Here is an 8,772-nt window from a genome sequence, read left to right on the forward strand (position 1 = left end):
GTTTGAATGTATGGTTGCCCAGGCTCGTGATGGCCCAGGTGTGAAATCCGAAGTAGAGTCCCAGATAGAGGCAGTGAGCTGGACCATGAGAAGTGCTTCCTGCCCACCCTGCACTGTAGGCTGCAGCATTAGGTATCTGAGCTGTTTTATGTGCATGTCCCACCTAAGATATTTTTGGTTTACAACAGGTGTACTGGAACCCAACTCTCTGGTGAAGTACAGAGCATCTGTGTTTGGAAAAAAATAGACATGAACATTCTGTTGCCAGGTTTATGTGGAAATAAAATATGGACACCGTTTGCAAAGAGGCACAATAAAGAAAATTGAGGTGGCCAGGTTTCTGATCTGAGGAAAAAGGAAAGAATATAAGAAAAAATGAAGGAATCATGATTAATAAAGGGATAAGGAATAAGCTCACTGGAGGGTAAGCTTGGGGGAGTGGAGGGTGGATCAATGGATCTGGTAGATCAGTTGAGGGGCCCTCCAACAGACTAGCCTGTGTACACGTCTACGGAGCACTTTCTTGATTAACTTTTGGCACTGATGGGCCCAGCCCACTGTGGGTGGTACCTCCGGGCAGGTGGTCCAGTTTTTATTTAAGGAGTCTGAGCAAGCCATGAGAGCAAGCCAGTAAGTAGCGTTCCTCCACTGTCTCTACTTTCAGTTCTTGCCCTGGCTTCCCTACATGATGTAATGTAACTTGTAAGCCAAGTAAACTCTTTCCGGCCAGCAAGAAGCAAACGAGGACAGGGCGAATGGGATAGAAGTGTCTATGAAGTTTCTATGAAGCAGCAGCTATTGGTGTGTCATAGACAGTGTACATTTAGAGAAAATGAGGTAAGGCTCTAAGGACTTAGAAGGTCTCCATTGGCACAAAGTAGGGCCCGGATAAGTCGGTCCGGGTTCAGTGCTACCCAGACCCTGGGCAAAATGCGAGACAGGGTGTGGCAACACTTCTGCCAGGAGCTTGGAAGATGACTGGGTAGACCCCACACAGGCTGACTGTGAGGGAAAGTACAGTGAATCTTTTGTCTGATACGATCTACGCAGACTACTGAAGGCATGTTTAAGCTCCAAGAGCGCAAGTGTGTGGGGCCGGCCGGAAGTCAGCACGAAGGGCTGGCAACAGCTTGTCTCGTACCTTGAAGATCAGGGAGGTTAAGAAACTGAAGCTGCGTTTTCCAGCCCCTGAAGCAAGACTCCCCACCCCCACCCCCCACCCTGCATCTACATCTCTAAGTGTATTTTTTTTTTTAAAGAATTCTGTTGATAGATATTATATAATCACATTGTTTAAATATTTGAGATGGTGATTGCACTTCCATTCCACGTTAATTGCTACTTCTGTGAACATGTCAGACGCTCTCAGGCAAAATTAATTAGGGCCGAACAATTGATTGATGGCCTTTAAAAAGCCAAGCCCTCCTTCGGAAACGAAACAGTTTTATAATCCAACTGCAAAGTGAATTTAGAAAAAAAAAAGAATTTATCAACTCAAGGATGAACTCCCAAAGGCCACATACGAGCTTTGTCAACAATTAAACAAAAACAAACAAACAAACAAACAAACTAAACTAAAAGAACAAAATCTACCAATGGGAATAAATTTAAATAACTTAGTCCAACCTCCTGAGATAGAATTCTTTCTGTAGAGTCAGGGGCTGCATTCCTTAAACTGTGTGGTCAACAGGTTTGCGGGATCTGTTAAGATGTGTCCACTCAATGCTCATTTTATTCTCATTGTCCCCAAATTCTTTCCTTAGTTATAGATTCCTGTCCTTTCCTCTCGTCAATTTGTAGTAAATTTCTATTTCTGACCTAAAGAGTCTTTTTGTGAAGCAAATCTTTGTGGCTCAGAAAATAAACATACTTGCCGGGCAGTGGTGGCACACACCTTTAATCCCAGCACTTGGGAGGCAGAGGCAGGCGGATTTCTGAGTTTGAGGCCAGCCTGGTCTACAGAGTGAGTTCCAGTACAGCCAGGGCTACACAGAGAAACCCTGTCTTCCTGTTGAAGAAAGGAAGGAAAAGAAACACACTCACTAGGAGGACGCTCTTGGGATGTACGGAGTTGTGGTGGTCGATATTATCAACTTGGTAGGTTCTAGACACATCTATGAGGCCCATCTTCGGGCCTGTGATGGGGTTTCTAAGTTGAGTTAATTGTGGTGGAAAGAGCCACCTTAGATATATGAGTGGCACCATTCCATGGGCTATGATCCCAAACTGAATGAGAAGAAAAAAGCTTAGCTGAACTCCAACATGCACTTCTCTCTGCTTCCTGACTCTGAATACACTGTGAGCAGCCACCTCATACTCATCGCGCCATGTCTTCTCCTCCACGGTAGACTGACCCCTCAAACTGTGAGACAAAATAAACTCTTCCTCCTTAAGATGTTTACGTCAAATACAACAAGGGAAAAAATGTTTCTATCATAACAATGAGGAAAACAACTAACACAACCGCTAACTTTGTTATTTGCATAAAACAAGTCTCAGAACATTGTCTTTAGAAGGCCTTCCTTGTTTGGACAAATAAACATCCGTCTAAGGCTACCAAGAAAATTCATGCACAATATTAAAGTTTTTTTCATTCATTAATTTATTTAATTTTACATCCTGATCACAGCTCCACCCCCCTATTCTCCACCCAGCCCCTCCCTCTCTCCTCCTCTTCTCCCCTTCCCCCCTTTCTCCTCAAGAAGGAAAGAGCTCCCACAGATATCAACCGGCCTTGGCATATCAAGTTGCAGTAGAACTAAGTGCATCTATGTGGGAAGCTGTAGTGGCTTGAATATGCTTGGCCCAGGGGGCAGCATTATTAGGAAGAGTAGCATTGTTGGAGTAGGTGTGGCCTGTTGAAGGAAGTATGTCATTGTGGGTGGTGGGCATGGAATTTAAGACTCCTGTCCTAGCTGTCTGGAAGCCAGTCTTGTCTCAGTAACCTTCAGATGAAGGTGTAGGACTCTCAGCTCCTCCTATGCCATGCCTGCCTGAATGCTGCCATGCTCCCACCTTGATGATAATGGACTGAACCTCTGAACCTCTAAGCCAGCCCCAATTAAATGTTATCCTTATAAGAGTTGCCTTGGTCATGGTGTCTGTTCACAACAGTAAAACCCTAACTAAGACAGAATCCAGGCCAGAAAGATCATTATAAGTTAGAAGCCACCATGGACTACATAGTGAGTTTCAGGCCAGCATGAGTAACAAAGACACTATCTCAAAACAAAACAAAATCAGATTGCATGTTATAAACACATATTTAATTGTGTACATGAGGTTTAATCGAAAATTGTCCTGGATCCTAGTTGTGCTGTTTATTAACATTGACATCTTAGGCTACAGTTTCCTCTGATAGAAAATGAGTATGAAAGTAATGAACCCAGCACATTGGAGTGAGGACTGAGAATGGCCATATTTAGCCATGTGGAAACGGAGGGATGAGGATGCAGATTCAACTCAAATGAGAGAGGATGCTCAGTTAACTTATTCAGAAAGTTAAACATGAAGAACAGATGTAAACAGGGACGACAAAATGTCTCAGTGGGTAAAGGCACTTGCAGCTCAGCCTGATGACCTGAGCTTGATCCCTAGGAACCATACAGAAGAGAAAAAGAACAACAGACTGAAGAAAGTTAGCTTCTGATTTCTACATGCATGTTATGGCATGCCAGCACCCACCCACATACATATAATACAGAACACAAGACAAGTAAATTCAATAACCTTTTTTTAAAATAGACATAAACAGTTATAATTAAGATACATCTCAAGGCCATATGTTTCAAGTGTCTGCTGATGCTTACAAACTTCTTAATTTAAAATCCAGTACTCAGTTAGGGATATGATGCAGTTGGTAGAATGTATGTCTAGCAATATGAAGCCACGCTTTCCATTCCCAGCATTTAGTGAATTACATGATGTGGTACATGCCCATAGTCCTAACACTTGAGAGACAGAGGCAGGAGGATTAAAGCTATTCTGTGCTACACAGACCATTCAAAGCTAGCTCAGTTTATACAAGATTCTGTCTGAAAGGGAAGAGAGAGAGAGAGAGAGAGAGAGAGAGAGAGAGAGAGAGAGAGAGAGAGAGAAAGGAGGAGGAAGGGAGAGAGGAGGGAGAACTGATAATTGTATTGAAAGTACAGATTTGCTATAAGACAGTTGGGTTATTGAGGCAGGAAGATGTGAGTTCACTCACGTTTAACAAGACATTATTTCTAAAAGCAAATAGACAAGTAAGTAAACACTCCCTGGGTAGAGCCCATCTTAAAGAGAGTTTTTAAAGAAGTCAAGCTGTGGAATTTGATTGAAAAATTTTAACCTGACATCTTGAGTTTCTCATCTCTGAGGGATGACAGATAGTAGATAGCAGGTGGGAAAATAATCTGAATAACAATTTAGAGGTTGAGGAAAAAGCAGGGGTATTTTTTTGTGTTGTTAACACTCTATAGTTACAAGTGGGCATCAGGCCTACTAGTCTACACCAATCATGCACACAATAAGAAAGGAGCCATTATTGTCCCAGGATTCTGTCATCTCCAGTATCTTCCAGATTTCTCTGCAATTTAGGGTTCACTCTCACATCATTACACAATGGGCTCTCAGGGCCTTCTTGCAGAGGATCCAACCCTGACTGACGTCAGTGGTTTTTTGGAACCTTGATGCAAGTGTCCATGACCCCTTTACTCTTGCATCGTCAAAGCCTCCATAACAGTAGCCTGTGGGAGACCTTGCTAAGCTCTGCTGCAAGCTCCAGGTGCGCCATGACCTCCAGGACCGTGGCTGGAGAGCTCTTTGTGGCTCTGAGACTAGCCCTGGATAACATTTTCCTGGGTGAGTTTTTTGGTTTGTTTGTTTTTTAGCAGAGAAGCCCTATGGTAGAATTCTCACTTAGGGTTCTCTCCTTTGAAATTTATTTATATTTTTAAAATTAGAGTGTCACGGGCTGGAATGATGGCTCAGAGGTTAAGAACACTGGCTGCTTTTCCAGAGGTCCTGAGTACAATTCCTAGCAACTACGTAATGGCTCATAACCATCTCTAATGAAATCTGGTACCCTCTTCTAGCCTGCAGGCATATACATAAGCAAAACACAATAAATAAATCTTTAAAAAAAACTTGGAGCATCGCATGGGTAAGATCTTGTCCTTGGAGCACCTTTCCCATTGTGCACGAAAGAGCTTAAGATGTCACTTTAATGGTATTAATCTCTTCAACAAACACAGTGGCTTTTTCTGTCCCCTTCTTGGCCTCAGTCTCACACTTGCTAACACACCTCCCTTCATCGAATGGCGCATTTTCATATCTTTCTGCTCTCTCTCATTGCAGAACTGAGAAAGACTGGTGAGCAGTAATCATGCCACAGCTGTAAAGTTATGCTATCTTAAAATATCCTCCACCAAAAAAATTTAGCCCATTATTTTTTTTAAAAAAAACAAGTCTTCTTCAGATTCTCAGGACACAGACCGAGTGAGGCCATAGTCTTTCCTAGACTATAACGTGAATGCCTGATAATCCACTCATTCATGATAGGGTTCTTGTTGCCTCCCCTGAAACCTCATGAGCTGAGCTTCTTCTCTTTGTTTTTCTCTTGACACTTCAGTCTTCTGAACCCTCACTATTATGGTTCATTAAGCTCTATTTACAAAATTTTGTAGCTTCCCTAGTCCATGTCTCCAAATCCCACCTTCCTCCTATACACCAGTGGCCTACAAACAAGATAGGCTCATCATAGTAACAGCCACACTTCTCAAAACCAACTTCCTGGGTTACTCACTTTTCTCATTGTTGTGACCAGAAAAGACCCAACATAAGGAAGAAAGGCTGGTTTTGGCTTATGGTTCTAAGACGCCCAGTCTTTCATGGTTGGGAAAGAATGACAGATACAGCACGAGGTGTCTGTTCACATTTCCTGCTCAATCTGAAAGCAGAGAGAAATGAATTCTGCTGCTCAGCTCCCACCTTCTTTTCATTCAGTCCAGGGTCCCACCCCATCAATGCTGCTGCCCACATTCAGGGAGGATCATGTCTCTTCTGTAGAAACATGCCCACAGACACATTCAGAAGTGTGTTCTCAGGTGGTTCTAAGTCTAGTTAAATAGATAATGAAGATTTAATATCACTGGTTCTATATTGGACAGGTGCCCACAGCTTCCCTTGGCAGGTATGGAATGTCACCTCTGTCTTCTGAGGTCTCCCTTGCAGGTTCAGTTTTACTCTTAGAGTCCAATGCATCCCTCTATTGCAGTTGCTAGCAGAGATTCCAACCCTGCAAAACACGTCCCGGTTTCTCAGTCTTCCCTTCAGATCTTAGCAGAAGCTGGCATGGCCTTATTAGACTTGGATTCTGTGTGCCTACTAAACTGACGATGGTATTGTCGCGTGGATCACAACAGGGGCTGCCACCAGAGCAAGCTGCGTATCAGCCCACCTGAATCGTGGAGCCTCTGCTGATGTGGCCTCCGTGTGTTTTGTAGGCTGACCACAGAGAGATAAATCTTAATGCTGGATTCCTGAACTCCTTTGAGCATTTTTTCTGTCACCAGTGGAAAACATAAAACTGAATCAACCCTCCCCCTGTGCTAATATAGTGTCTTATTTACTTTTCTATTGGTATGCCAAAATACAATGGCCATGAAAATGTATAAAAGAAAGCATTTAATTAGGGACTTACAGTTCCAGAGGTTTAGAGTGCATGCCCATCATATCATGGTGGGGAGCCTGGCCGTTAGTGGGCAGGTATAGCATTGGAGCAGCAGCTGAGAGCTTACATGTAACACACAAGCAGGAGACAGGCAAACAGAGAGGGAGAGAGGAGGTACAGAGAACACTAACCTGAAATGATGTGGACTTTTGAACTCTCAAAGCCCATTCCCGGTAAGACAGCTTCTCCAAGGCCACACCTCCCCAATCCTCAAACAATTCCACCAGCTGATGAAGCATGCATTTAAAAACTAAGCCTGTGGGGCCATTCTCACTTAAACTTCATATATGTGATTTCTGTTAGCCCAGTGCCAAGCCCATGACCTTTTTTCCTTAGCAACAGTAACCACAGCACACATGACCACACTATGTCCATTTCAACTTTGTCTGCTTTTGATGATCTTTGGGCCTGACTAAAGGCAGCTGGTAATACCTCTGTAGCATTCATGTTTTATCGTCTTGAAAGTTCCTCTGCCTGGAAATGAATTGATCAACTTGAAATTTGGCCTCCAGAAAAGTCTTGGGGCGTGGATTATACACCTTCAAATTCTTCACCACATCGTAACAAGGATGGGCTCCATTCCCTCCAATCCCTAGTAAAGTCCATATTTCCATCTAGAGCCTCATGAGTACAACCTTTACGGTCCACATTCTGATGAGCTGTTCCATGGTTTGAATAGGAATGTTCCCATAGGCTCATATATTTAAATCCTTGGTCTCCCATTGGTGATCTTGTTTGGAGGAGGTTAGGAAACATTATCTTGACATAGGAAGTAGTCACTGGAGTTAAGCCTTAAGAGTGTGACGCCTCAGGTTACTCCCAGTTTCCTTTTTCTGTTTCCTGCTTATATTTAAAGATATGATCACTCAGCTTCCTGCCCTTGCTTGCCACCATGTCTCCCTTCCATGATGGGCTCTGTCTTAATTAGGGTTTTACTGCTGTGAACAGACACCATGACCAAGGCAACTCTTATAAGGACAACATTTAATTGGGGCTGGCTTAGAGGTTCAGAGGTTCAGTCCATTATCATCAAGGTGGGAGCATGGCAGCATTCAGGCAGGCATGGTACAGGAGGAGCTGAGAGTTCTACAGCTTCATCTGAAGGCTGCTAGGAGAATACTGACTTCCAGGCAGCTAGGATGAGGGTATTAAAGCCCACGCCCACAGTGACACACCTACTCCAACTAGTCTACACCTCGTAATAGTGCCATTCCCTGGGCAAAGCATACACAAACCATCACAGGCTCTTAATCCTCTGAAACTATAAGCCACATAAACTCCTCCTTCTATATGTTGCCTCGGTCATGGTGTTTTATCACAGCAGTAGGAAAGTAACCAATAAAGGACCAAATAAATCAACCATAAGACTCAGTCACCAATCTATACTATCCTAGACTTCCTCTAGTCAGGTCCTCCAAGCATTTGCAAACTCTTCCCATAAACCCATTCCTCCACATCACAGATGGCACTGTCACTAACAGATCTGCTTCTCAGAACCAGTGTCTGGTGTTAGATTTTTGTCACATAAGAAAATGCCAGAGACAATCAACTTTATATAAAGGGAAGGGTTTGAAGTAGCATGGTGTTAAAGGCAGCAGTAGTGGTTCCATTAACTCTGCTTTTCTTTTGTGGAGATGGCAGAAGACAATGGCAAGTAAGTCATAGTACTTCATAGGGAGAAAAAGAGAAAGGGAAAAGGTACAGGGGACAAGAGTTATCTTTTAAGAGATCCAAGGACCTCCAAGATTCTTTACATTCTTAACTTTTCAGAAGTGCCATCTAGGGATCATATCTTTAATACATGGGACCATTTAGCAGATATTCAACCATAATACTTATGTTGAAATTTACACCATATTATGAGCTATTACAAATTTAAAAACCACGGCTGGGCAGCGGTGGCACACGCCTTTAGTTCCTGCACTTGGTAGGCAGTGGCAGGTGGATCTCTGAGGACAGCCTTGTCTCTAGAGCAAATTCCAGGACAGCCAAGGTTGTACAGAGAGACTCTTTCACAAGAGAGAGAGAGAGAGAGAGAGAGAGAGAGAGAGAGAGAGAGAGAG

At 43.3% G+C, this 8,772-nt stretch overlaps 1 pseudogene; it reads left to right on the top strand.

Moving 5' to 3' along the window:
- Positions 1-4,769: 4,769 nt before the first annotated feature.
- LOC114625038 overlaps positions 4,770-8,772 on the top strand; it is a 7,744-nt pseudogene continuing 3,741 nt past the window's right edge.

The sequence above is a fragment of the Grammomys surdaster genome, unplaced genomic scaffold, assembly GCF_004785775.1.
Source record: "Grammomys surdaster isolate TR1022 unplaced genomic scaffold, NIH_TR_1.0 212, whole genome shotgun sequence".
NCBI classification, from domain to species: Eukaryota; Metazoa; Chordata; class Mammalia; order Rodentia; family Muridae; genus Grammomys; species Grammomys surdaster.